This window comes from Centruroides vittatus, unplaced genomic scaffold (assembly GCF_030686945.1).
Source record: "Centruroides vittatus isolate TY-2023 unplaced genomic scaffold, ASM3068694v2 contig_767, whole genome shotgun sequence".
Lineage (NCBI taxonomy): Eukaryota > Metazoa > Arthropoda > Arachnida > Scorpiones > Buthidae > Centruroides > Centruroides vittatus.
This window is the reverse complement of record NW_027122496.1, coordinates 766211-780448: the sequence shown is the minus strand read 5'-3', so window position 1 is coordinate 780448 and position 14238 is coordinate 766211.

The window sequence follows — 14238 nt, the reverse complement described above, 5'->3', positions numbered from 1 at the left end:
CCACGTATACGTCACCCGAAATTCAAAATGAGTTCATTGCAGTTTTAGGAGATAAAGTTGGCCAACAAATTATCTGTCAAGTACAAAAGACCAAATATTATTCTATTATATTCGATATCACACCAGATATTTCACACAAAAATCAAACAAGTTGTGCGATACGTAAAGTTTTAAAAACAGAAAGTAGAAGTGATGGAATCTTATAGATTTCATTAAAACAAAAACTAAAATTGCTGAAGACATTTCTGACATAATTTTAAGTAAGCTTAAAGCCGATGGTCTTGATACAATGGATTGCAGAAGTCAGACATACGATAATGCTGCTGTCGTGGCTCGAAAGCATACAGGAATGCAACAATGGCTGAAAGACATAAATCCCAATGCCGAATTTGTGCTTCGCTCAAACCATTGTTAAACCTGGTTTGTTCGCGTGCTGCTTCGATTGAAACGAATTCCGTAACTTTCTTCGGTATAATAGAATGTTGTTACGCATTCTTTTCCAAGTGCACACACCGTTGGGAAGTTTTAATTGCTGTTACAGGGAAGATACTAAATGTATTGACTCTGTGGCTTTATATAGGTTAAAAATAGAGACAAGCTAAAATTAATATAAAGTATACTGTAATTTCAGGAAACTACTTATTTGTTAGAGAGCTTCTAATTAAAATGTGTTTCAAGTAAATAGTATTTTTTTTTTTTTTTATTAAATACAGTTTCTTGAAGAAAAAGTGTAAAAATAATTTTTACACTTTTTCTTCAAGCTATGCATGAATTAGTTATTTCTTTTGGTTAATATTACCTATGGTTCCAAAATGGCGGCTCTTCTCTGATTCAAGGAAACGGAAGAAAGAAAACAGTGTGGACGCACGTTCTAACCTAACCTAACCTATTCTAATAATTTTGTTGGTAATAATTATGGCAAAATTATTAGAATAGGTTAGGTTAGGTTAGAACGTGCGTCCACACTGTTTTCTTTCTTCCGTTTCCTTGAATCAGAGAAGAGCCGCCATTTTGGAACCATAGGTAACATTAACCTTTTTTTATACATAAAATATATACATCTTTCATATACGTGTAAAATAACAGTAAAAATACTGTTTTATTATAGGTATTAATAATATATTTGCTGTTAATATAGTTACTAATCATAATAATCGATTTTATTTTATAAAAAAATTATTGAATTTCATAAATATTTATAAATATCATTACTTATGAGAAACCGTTTCACTCTAAACAAAAGAAAAGGAGGCGATTTGCATTTGGTAACTGCGCAAAGCGTTTTTATAACCAGAATAAAATAAAGAAAACTTATTCAAACAAAGGAGAGACCAAAAAATCGCAGAAAGCTATCAATACAAGTATAACAAAACGAAATTTATTCGGGGAATGGTGCAGACATCAACCCACCGAGTTCTGTGAGCAAGGAATCGAACGTCTGGTGTCACAGTGGGGCAAGTGCCTTACGCATTACAGGGATTACTTTTAATGTAATGTACTGTACTTACTAAATTGGTCGGGTTTCCCTCGAATTACCCTCATATATACAATTAAATTATTTACGTATATTATATTAATTAATATTTAAATTAGGCTAAATACTAAATTTATAATTCGTAATAAATAAACTGTTAACCTATTATTTATTTACAGCTATAATTATAAGGGCTTATCACGTCGAATAAGCCGTCGTAATAGGCACAGACGCCTTCGCCGACGCCCGCCAGTGCCGTGTAAGGCGCTGCGGTCTTCGTCGTGGGCGGAGAGTTTAGTTTGGTTGGCTACAATACGAACAGAAATAGCATTAAATTGGCTTTTATATTTTTCATATAAGCAATTTATGTATGGAAATAGAATATAACGGCAATTCATTTTTTTATTTTTAACTTTGTATCTATTATACATATAATTGTTACACCACTTACTTAAAATTTTACTAGAATATCCATTCGATAACTATTTTATAAATAATGGTTTGTACCGAATTAATCGAATAGCATCGAATATCCAGTTTTATTCTCCGATTGTTATTCTATCGAGCAATCGGGGTCAGTTTTTGGAAAACAAAAAACTACCACAAAATAGGTATCGCCTTGACGTGGCTTAACGTGTGAAAATGTAATCGTAGTTCTGATGTTTTCCATAGACTAAGTACACCGGACAGAAATTTCACAAGTGTTTTCATGGAAGTTCTGTCACTTTCTTAAAAATCATACAGAAAGACATTGCATTAAAAAGGATTCTGGATTGACGATGGAGCGTATCTACAGATAAAACAGGAGATATGACACGGATCCATTATTAATTTATTTATTTTGAAAACTGTAGAAAAACTGCAGACGAAAGGTGAAACACACGGACAGACGCAGAAACTTTGCTAGTCGCAATGCAATCATTTTTTTTCGGTTTTTTGGGCCTCTGGAAACCTGTATTGCATGAGGTGGATGATGCCCAAAATTAATTACAAACAAACGGACTCCACGTGCATCGGTGTGCTCAAAAAACAAGTGCTTTGCAGACGCTACTAACAGAAAAAAGAGGAATTGTAGAGGGTGCTTTGAGTTACGCTAAAAATTTATGTGAAGACCTTGGCATTTTAATGGAGCTTCCCAGACGAATAACGACGAAACAAATTTTCACGAGAGGTTTCGGCAGCTACGGAATTTGGCGAACAAATTTGCCTTTCTTACGCCAGCCAAACTACTGGTCGATGACGACCACGACTTCAATTTAGAGCACGCATCTCGTGACATTGACAAAGAAGAGTTCAAACCCGAACGCGTGCAGCTAGGGATATTTGTTGCTGTTACTGGTAATAAAAATGAATTAATAAATTCGAGCCCACTTGATTTATTACAATTTATTATGCAATTTAAGCTGGAAGTTACCCTGCCTAATATAACAATATTGCTTCGAATATTCCTCACAATTGCCATAAGCCAGCGTTTCTCAACCTGGGGTTCGCGAAACAATAATGAAATCATTTTATGAGAATAAATCATTTATTATAAACTTTTAAACATTTTACTTACAATAAGTACACATGTAAAGAAAAGAAATTAATGTGATGGTTGCATTTGTTTACATTTGTAATTACAGTCAAAATTCAATTAGTAATAGTAAGGTTTACTGTTATTATTCCTTTGGTGGGGGTCGCGAAATATTAATTTTATTTATATTTACTATTTGTGGGGTCGCGGAGCTAAGAAGGTTGAGAATCGCTGCCATAAGCAATGTCTGCTGTTAGAGAAGCTTCTCTAAACTGAACTTAATCAAATATTATTTACCATCGACAATGAGTACATGTCGATCGTAAATAAATAGCGAGGTTGAGGCCGAAGTTTTAAACGCGAAAACGTGTACGTCGACGTTCAGCGCCGCTTTCCTGTAATCCTAGAAGTTTGACAATGGCGTTTGGAAAGTCAGTGGAATCGTGCTCGACATTCTAGGCTTACAGGAAAGCGGCGCCCAACGTCCGACGTACACGTTTTCGCGTTTAAAACTTCGGCCTCAACCTCGCTATTATACGATTTCATACGTCTCTTCCCCTATTTTGTAGGAGAGACGGCATATTTGGCATCTACCCGGGCGGCGGAAGGCAGAAACCTACGCTACGCCACTGGTCCAGATGTCAAATCCATATATATTTTTTAAATCTCGTTTCAATTATTTTATTTAAACCCGCATTGACAAATACCATAGAGGAAGTTTTCAAGATTTTCCCACCGATTGGACAAGCCGCCAGCTCCCTGCACCACTTATGAAATTTTGGCATCACAATAGCAAGGGGGAAAACCCCGAATAAAAAGAAAGGTGAAATGTCACCCCTTCACAATCCTGCCCGTTTTTGAAGTGTGTACTTACCCCCACCGTGCTCTACCGACGATCTTCTCCAGTTCCCGCCATTTCCATCGGGCCTTAGCCGCTCCGAACTAACCGGCATTCGATTGGAACCCGTGAAGGATATTACTATTACGGACTTTTGGATTCGAGCCTTTTTCTCTTTACCTCGTCCAAGCCGACCAGAGAGTATCGACCATCACAGATCCAGATATTTATCGACTGGCGTACGTGATTGTAAATCTCTCGTATAGACGCAAATAAACACTCTTCCTCTATTTCTATTTTCTTTGTAAATTTTTATTTACTCGAAAAATAAAAATATTTGTTGTTTTATGGTTAAATGCATAGCGGAGTGCATTATTTATCCGGAAGGTTCCCTTGTGTCTGAAGGCACGAGTGGTGTGGCTCCTTACCGCTGTGGGGACCTGGGATTAAATCCAGACAGATCAAAAACCCCTACGAATTATTAGTGGTGGTACATCCGGATATGTGGACAATCCGGGAACCCCATTGTGGGCCTAGCCGACACACGATGAAATTGTTAAAATGGCCCTCTTAGTCCCCAAAGGATGGAACGAGTTAAATAAGTGAAGGACAACTCAATAAATTGTAACTTCTTTTTAATATTTGCATTAAAGTAATATTTTTTAATGCTAGTTGAATTTAGGTCAATGACTTCTTAGATTAGATAAGGATAAAATAATTAAAATAAAACTTTATTAATGAAATATTCCATTATATATATTCATTTTTAGTTTTTGGTTCTCCACCCACGGACACCAAGAAGGCTTTTTCAGCATTCACCAGCCGGCCACCTTTATTGTGGGACTAAACGAACTCACAATGGAGTTCCCATATTGAGGTGTTAAGCAAATTAATTTAATTTGCTTAACACCTCAATATGTATATTGCCCCCAGCCATCATTACCTTCTGGACACCATGAAAATGAGCGGAAAATTGGGTTCCACACTTAATGGCTATAAAAGAATTCCTGAATTATTTGCTCGGATCGAACCCGGATTTTCTAAAGTGGTAGGCTGATGCCTTAACCACCCCGTCTATCCGCCGTATGTAATTTTTCATTGTTCTAAATGATAACAATTTTGGCCTAATTCTTAAGACGGCGATATTTTGTCAGATTTTCACTTCACTTACTTCAAGACGTGAAGTTGATGCGTACAATTAAAATGAATCTTAACTTTAGTCAGATTTACTGGTTAGAGTTTAGACAACAGTCCTGTCAGGAATAAAAACAAAATAATTCTTCTTTTGTATCAACTATACTTTATAATACTCACTTCACTGAAAACGGAATAAAAATGGCGTCCGAGTAGTTCACGTGACAAATTAACACAAATCAAATTTTTTTTTCGAGTGATACAGATGACCAAATTCTCTTGTATGATGATTTCAAGTGCGTCCAGTAGATGGCGGTACTAAAGGTAATATTTGTAACCTCTCCACCTGGTAGTCATAATTGAAATTAAAGAAATAAAGTAAAACATTTAAATTAAGTAACAATTCTTGGGTCTGAGTATATGAATTTATTAAAATGTTTTTATTCGATAAAATATTTCTTAAGATTTTAATGAAACCATTGGTTTTTTAGATGATTTTGAAGCATTCAGATTTGAAAAAATTACAGGAAAGTACATTTTTTTATTTTTAACTCTTTCCGCTCTGTGGGCACTAAGAGGGCCTCTTTTAGAAGGCCCATTATGGGTTCGGCCAGGGCCACAATGGGGCGACCGGGTGGTGAGGGATGGCGCCCGACATATCCGAACGGACCGCACCCTGAAAAATTCCTGGGGATTGTTCGACCCGTTCGGATTCGATCTTGGATCACCCAAAGCGGTAGGCTGCCACCTTGACCGCTCGGCCATCCGGCCGTCTACAGGAAAGTACTATATAAACGAATTATCAGGTTAATAAGAATAGTTCTTAAAGTCTCGAATGTTTAATAAATTTAAAAAATATACTATTTAGGACAAAGATGAAAGAAACTATCACAGTTTTGTGTGCATAATCCGCGGGTTATCAATGTTTTGAAAGTCAATTTGACAACAAGTGTAGGCTATGCGTTTCATCGATTTTGCGAGTTATATGCAAAATACAATAAAACTCAGTAAAAATAATAAGTTAAAAAACAAGCTGTTGTATGCTTCTGCACGCACTTCAGTTATGCACGTTACTTACGCACGCTCTTCAATTGGTCTAAAGATGATAAAGAGCATGACTACACTGTGTTAAGATTGATTGAAACATCTGCAGAAACGTTAATGGCTGTGTTGTTGTATTACAACAACGTTCACAATTTATCATCACACTTACGGATTATCATCACTACTAAGCTGAGAGGGCTTATCCACTTCGTAGCTCCCTTAGCTACGACTCTGGGATCTGTCAAGGGAGTACCTCCCGGAAAGCCTTTCTACGGGGAAAGTACTGAACCTGTGACCAATAACCAACGTTCAGTACTTTCATCAACTCGGTCACGATTTTTTCTAGAACAGAGACGAGATAATACACGTCCACACTTTAGCAAGTGGGCAGTTGTAATTCCTTTCTTTACGTCGAAATTCTAAGAAAGAAAATTCCGGCAAGTCAGTGTAACCCCACCCAACCAGTACAGGGTTGTGTCTGTAATACACTTTCACTCATTGAACATTACAATAATAGTTAAATACAAAATAGGAACATTCATAGAATATTATAAACGTATAATTTTATTATATTATTTAAAAATATTAAGAAATAGGTTAACAATTTCAAACCTTTCTTGATAACTGGATAAATCTGACTTGTTTTTATAACATTAACCTCTTGCGGGGCCTTCTTCAAAAGTACCAGAGTACTAAAAATATTTTTATCTCAAGTAAGTAAAAAGACCCCTAGTTCTTGTTGTATTTTGGAGTGATCTTGAATCGACCTTTACCTCTGTGAGAGCCTCTGCTGGAGCCTTACTCACCTATAAATAAATAGGTCCCATAGGGACTGTCCATAAATAACGTCCATACTGGAAGGGAGGGAGGGGTTTTACGATAAGTCAGACAAAGTCAGACAAGAGGATTGAGTTTTGTTTAACTTCCGAAAAGGGAAGGGGTTTCGGAAACTTGGACAGACTCAGACAAGAGGGGGAGGAGGAGTAAACGGCACTCAACCCTTTGACTTCTAATATGAGTGATGTCTCAAGACGGCACGCAACCCTTTAGAATCATTTGATCGGCGCTGGCTTTGATTAATTTTAAGTTGAAATTAGTGTTTTCGTCAAAACATCAACGATTTTGTTATGGTCGCTTACCGCGCGCCTTCCTGCAAAAGTAACCCCCCCCCATTATTAGACGCCACAAGTCACCATTTTTGTTAACACGAGAGCAGGAAGTTAGCTTTTATGAAAATTACGTCAATTCTCTTTGTCCTATTAATTAAAAAAGGAAAAAAATCCCGGTACAAAATGCATTAAGAAACACCAAAATTCGAAAGGACTGTCGAACTTTTAACGTGACGTGTTGTAATGTTTTTGACGTGGACGAAAAGCTCATAGTTCACTTTCGAAACCACTAACACACCGGAATATCAACAAGACAGAACGAATTATGGTTTAATGTTTTGGGACACAAAGAAAGATCACACGCTTCAATGCTTTTCGCAGAGTTGACAGATCCTGTAGAGTTAAAAGTTCATCACGGCCCCATTAACTCACGTTGAAGTGATGAAGCAGAAGATAAGGAAGTACAGTAATCATAGAGGTCAAAGATTATTTTAGATTCAGAAGTGTTTTTACTGGTTTACATTGAATCCTTCTTTATAACAATTTTATTAAAATCCATAACTTCCATCATCCTTTTGAATAAGGAAAGGCCCTAAATTTTCAGAATAGTTTAGGGCATCGCGCCTTTAATTTCATTATTATTTTGTGAGATGAAAACCTCTTATATATTATAGCCTAACAAATTACAACAAATCTAAATTTCAAGTTACTTTAATAAAGCATTTAGCGTAATTAACGAAGATAAAATTATAATCTGAAAATTTTTGATGTAAAAACTGAGTAATTGTATTGACTCTTGCACGAAATAAATTTTACTTATTGTAAAATTTTAATTAAAAATTACTTCATAAATTTAACAAATATTGTCTAAAGATATACGTGACACAGTGGCGTGTTGTAGCTTGATAGGGCCCATGTAAATTTGAATTAGGAGGCCCCACGTCCAGTGTTGCCTTCGGACATTTTTCTTCGGGAGAATTTTTGGGGAAATATTTTCTTATAGAAGAATAGTTTGGGGCCTCCTGTTAGCGAGGCATCAGGCAATTGCCTACAGGAGAACGGGGCACTGACATGACAAAAAATATATTTTTAACCGCTTTGATCCATCCGGTTTAATGATCTGGTATTCATGAGCTTAGATAAAGCTTGAACTTATATATTTGTATCACAAATATTATGTTTGTGTTAAGGTATATAATTGTAAAAAGATACAGCTCATACTCTATTTTTTTTTTTTTTATTTTTATTGTAACTGTAGTAAAAATTAAAGCAGAAGTAATGTAAAGACATTGTTAGTTCGAACAAAATATGTTTTCTGTAGTAAAATCTAAACCCCAACCTTCCTATGTCCTGTAATAAATTTAAAGAATTGCTTCCCGGATGTATTGTTACGTGACTCTATCCGGAATTTAATAAAGAGTTCGGGTTTATTGCTTAAAATACCATTAAGATTGCTGTTTACCTCAAATTTATAATGCTATAAAGTAAAACTTCGAGATTTTATTTGCTTTTTAAGTGTTTTTAACCTCATCAGGTGATACATTAACGACTTGCTATAACGTTACATAAAAAGTAAGGTAAAGAAATATGCTATCGTCAGGAGTAAGGTAAACTGTTTCCGTTATAACACATTATAAAATTTATCAACTAGAAACAAATAAAAGAGGAGCTAAATGATTTAAATAATTAATTAAATCAGCATTAAAATTAATAAATAAATTACAATTAAATGACTAATCAATTTCTCTAACAATTCAAAAGACTCGAGAGAAACCGACACTTTTTTTAATTGTGATTAAAAAGAAATTGATTAGTTTTAATGGTAATGTATTTAATAATTTAATCAGTTTCTTTTTGAGTTTTTTAACTGTTAAATAAATTACAATTGAAAAGGTAATCGATTTCGTATTTGGAATTTTTTGTTATAGAAATGGATTACTTTTTAAATTGCATTTTTTTTTTTTTAAGTGTAATTTATGTAAAACCATTTTAATTTTAATTAAGTATAAAAATTGCAAATTATTAAATCCTTAATTACCTTAAACCGATCTAGCGGAAAGTAAAATACCGTTTTAAATATATTTAGGGAAGTATTAAAGGATCTAAAAATAATCTTAAACTTATTCACTGACGTAAGACAATTGATAAACATCTGCATAGTTACAAAAAGAAAAGAAAGAAGAACAATAGCAAAAGCCACATTTACATAATTATTCAAAAGAGGGGTGAGGACATCGCGTGCAAGTTACGTCATCTCTTAACGTTTCGCTCGAATATTTCACGAAACAAATGATTTTATAAAAGTTAAGAAACGTGGCAAATGTCACAATCTTTTTTTGAAAAAATGGTGAAAACAACAACAATAATAATAATAACAATAAAAAAAGGGACAATTTTATTAAATAACAAGTGAAACTATTGTTGTAGATTCTTTTACGTCATTCGCGTCATTGACCTATGCATCTACCACAAAAAATTTGAGGATTTTTTAAGGAAAAAAGGGGTCTATTATCTTGTTGTAGACAATGATATTAAACGTGATGCAAAGATGTAAATCCCTGTTAAATTATAGATCGTGAAAGATATAAATTTAAAATGACGAAACGAACTGAAGCTGGTTAAAAAATATACACGTATTTTTAGGTAATTTTAAATATATTTTAAATCATAAATAAACATTTATTTTACTAGCGTGTGTTCTGCTAGTTAATTCCCATTAATTCTAAAACTTAAAAATTAGTTATAATGATGATGAAACTAATTTAAAATTTTAGAATTAAATGGCAATTAAATAAATTTCTAAATTTATGGATAATTACGGATATTATTTGAAATGAATAATTTCAAATATATTAGCTCAAGAAAAATAAAATAAAAATTAATTTAATGAAAAATTGAATTAAATTAATAATAAACGTTTTAATAAATTATCTGTAATTAATTCATAATATAGAAACTGAAATCGGTTAGCTTAATCATAATTTATTTAAGAGAGTTCGAGAAATTGATTAAGTTTTTAATTATAATCAATTTAAACAGTTAAAAAAATTTCGAGAGAAATCGATTAGTTTACTTAATTGTAATCAATTTGAACGAGTAGAAGACCTTAAAAAGAAATTATGTTTTTAATTGTAATTAAACAAATAATTAAAATACAGAAATTGATTATGTTTTTAATTGTAATTAAACAAATAAACTACAGAAATTGATTATTAAAACACAATTTTTCGAAACAACTAAAATAAATAAGAAAAATGACAATTTAACGATAATCTGATCAAATGTTGGAATTAAATTAAGTCATTTTAAATGCGTTTAAAAAATCTTTCTTGGATAATTTAATTAAAATAAATTTTTAGATAAAATTAATAAATAAAAATAACCAAAGATAAATATATTTAATTGGAAATTAATGACGTATCAAATAAATAATACGAATAAATAATTAATTATTAAAAAATAAAATATTGAAAGACTAAAAAGTTATAAAGATAATAATTTTATTAAAATTTATTTGTATACATTTTAATGGGATATTTTAATTTTTATTTAATTTTAGGAAGAAAATAAAGGTTTAGAATTTGTAAATAATATATTTTTGTAGAATGGAAGTTTCCTGTGGTTTTTCTATTATGAATGTCCTCATTTAAATGTATGTATACAGTAGTTTGTCGACTCCTGTACACGGATACTTCCAAAAATCGAGTTTAAATCATATAAAATAAAATGTTAAATTATTTATTATTTCATGTTTTATTCATTATTCGTACATTTTCTTTATTTTTTAATATAAATCCTCTCGTTTTTTTTTGAAAATTATACATACAATTTTGGGCTTGAATATTTATTTATTTAATTATTAAGTATATAAATATATGATTAATTGGTCAATTGATTTTATCACGCTACTTCTTTACCGTTTATACGAGAATAAAAATAAGAAAAGGAGAGGAAGACAGACAACCAGACGTACTTCACTACTTTACTTAAAAAATGTAAATAATATGAAGGAAAAGATGACAATTTTCGATTACATTTATCCTTATTTACTATTGTTTCTTTTGTTATAAACGATCTAAATTTTATTATAACGAATCATTCAAAAAAAAGGATGGATTTACTTTCAAAATAGTGAATTATAGGAAAACATTTTATGTAAGGAAGTGCCTTATAGGAGGAATTTCATGTTTCTCTTTAAATTGATACGTTAAATATGTTTTATTTTGATCGAGAGAGATCAATAACCCTTTGATCAAGACTCTGATCAGTGTGATCAAAGTTTTGATCAAAGGGTTTTTGATCCGAAGATGTCTAAAGGTCGGGAATTTAACACGTTATTGAAATGAGGTATGAGAAAAACGGGTTATTACTGTAGACTGGTTGTTTATATGTAAAATATTAATAAAACGGGTTTTGTGTGTTGATTCTTCGTTTAAAAAAAAGGCAGAAAACATGAGACTCGTTTAAAATTCATACAGAACTTTACAGAAAACTCAATTATTTAATTATAATTTATTGAAGTACATAAACAAAAACAAGCTAAATATTTAAAATAGTATTAAACAATATTAAAAATTTCCAAATAATTTATTTTTTCGTATTTATTGTTTAACTAAACTATGTTTAATTAAATAATCGATTTCTCCTTAAATTTCTGATAAATTGATCGATTTTAATTAAGAAATTGATCAGTTTTAAGTGGTAAATTGATCGAATTCTTTTCTATTTTTCACACGTTTGTACAATGAGTAATTGATCTAGTTTTTCACATGCTTTAACAATTTTATTATTTTTTTTTAAATAAATAATTATTCAAATATAGGTCTTTGACTTTATTTATTTATTTTTGTATGAATTAATCTCTATTATTATTTAAGAAATTTTACTAAATATTTCAGTTAATTAGTTTATAACAGTACATAAAACGTTTATAGTTACTTGCAAATATAGGCTTCATTTAACGTATAAAATCGGTTTAAGGGTCCTTAAATGGATCCTAGGAACCGTGTAATATATTATACATTCAGAAATAATATCAAAGACAAATTTTTTGGAAAATATATCCTAATATTAGAGGAAAATATGAAATGTTACTTTCAAACTAAGACGTCATATAGCACAGATAAGCATTTTAAGGAAATTTCAAGGATCCTAGGAGCTAAATAAAGTTTTGATATCATTACTGAAAATTGAAAGGCTTCAGAAGAATATTTTAGACCACGTTTTGGACGTATTTTTGGAAGATACACACAGCATTTCAGTGTTATTTTAAGATACTGTCGCTGTTTATGATCTTGAAAAGTTATTTAGAGATTAGACATTGTTTTTCTTAATAAATCAGTGCCTTAATTTGAACAATTAATGATTATATAAAAAGACAATTAAGTCGTTTGGTATTGCAACACTTTAATTGGGTTCTATCCCGTTAGCCTATATCAGGGACAATGTTACATTATCCTAAATAGTGGGCCTGTATGTTTTCAATCATTTTTATATTATAACAAATTTAAATACTGATATATTAGGCATTTTAAATGTGTATATACGTCTATAAACCTGGTTGACTTCTTTTTATTTTACTTAAATCATTCGATTTATTTAGGACGTATTGTGTTATGGTTGTTAATTAGAACGAGCTAATTCAAGTCGAATGTGGGAAAGTAGTTAAATTATATATGCAAACACGTATTTAAATATTAAAATTTAAAATATTACGCAATTTCAATAGCCTGTTATTAATAAAAAGGCCGATGAAAGTATAGATAAGAGAAAGAATGCAACGAGTGGAATATAGAAGAATGGTTTTTAACTAAGAAAATATAACTTCATCCCTTATAATTGATATTTTATGATTTAACAAGCTTAATTATACGCCCAGATGATTCCCTTTCTTAAAAGGTAATTTTACATTAAGCATTGTTTACATAATTATAAAAATATCGCCTAATTAATCTTGCTTATCAATGCTATTAGTAATTAGTTGTTAATGTTTAAATATTGGATAAAAATAAAGGAAATTCTGTATAGAAACTTATTAATTTTTAAAAAATTCGTCAATTTCTACACGTGTTTTCTTCACTTTCTATGCCAATTTCAATTTATTGTCTTAAATTAATCTGTTTTAACTATTTAAATAGATCAGTTTTTAAAGAACTCAAATCAATTTCAAACTTTAATTACAATTAGGATTTTTAATTTGTAATTAAATCAGTAGTTACCAAATTTATCAACTACATTGATTTTACTCGAGGCTTTCAAAATATGCTTCAATTAGAAAACTAAATGTAATTTTTTTAACTCGAATGTTGTATAATGAGGCAAATTAGCCAATTTTTAATTGTATTTAAGCTCTAAATCATGTTAAAGATTTGTAAGAATTAAAAGAGACAGAATGACCCATATATCCTTTTGTTATATATTTCGTTGCTTAACGTAAAAGGCGCAATTGCAAAATTTAACGTAATTTTCCAACTTTTAAAGTGTTTTTTAAAGTAGTAAACATTTTGTAAAAACCATCTCAATGGGCCTCTTTACATCACTAGCGGCTAGAGAAAACCAATTTCTGACGCCCGTGGCTACAACCCAAATGCAATGACCCTAAATTGTTGTTCTAAATCCCTACTGAACACGATGCCCATTAAAAATCGAAAGCGGGATTCAAATTTAGGGTATTGATAAAAAGAGAACTTGCGAAACTTTTATTTATTTCATTTAATTGAAGTTTACAGAGCAAAATATCGATTGTAAATCTGTGAAATTAACAAAATGTCCGCTAAAATATACACCAAAATATTAAGAATTCGTGTTTAGAAGTAGAAGGGATTGATGAGAAAAACTATGTTTAGAAGCAAGAGAGGTTGAATTAATTCTAAATATACTACAAAATTAGATTTTAGAGTAGTTAACAAACATAAAAAAGAGAATTTTTTTTTTTAAATCTTCACTGAACATCATTATGCGATAGCATCTACAGGTAAGAAGAGCTTTAATTATAATTAAATTATCCTTGACTATCGATATATCCTTCAGTTTCTATACTTTAATTGAAAGATTGCATGCATGCAGATTATTTCGTTGTGGAGTTCGGAGCACCTGAACTAGTTTGATCTTTGTACTGACATCA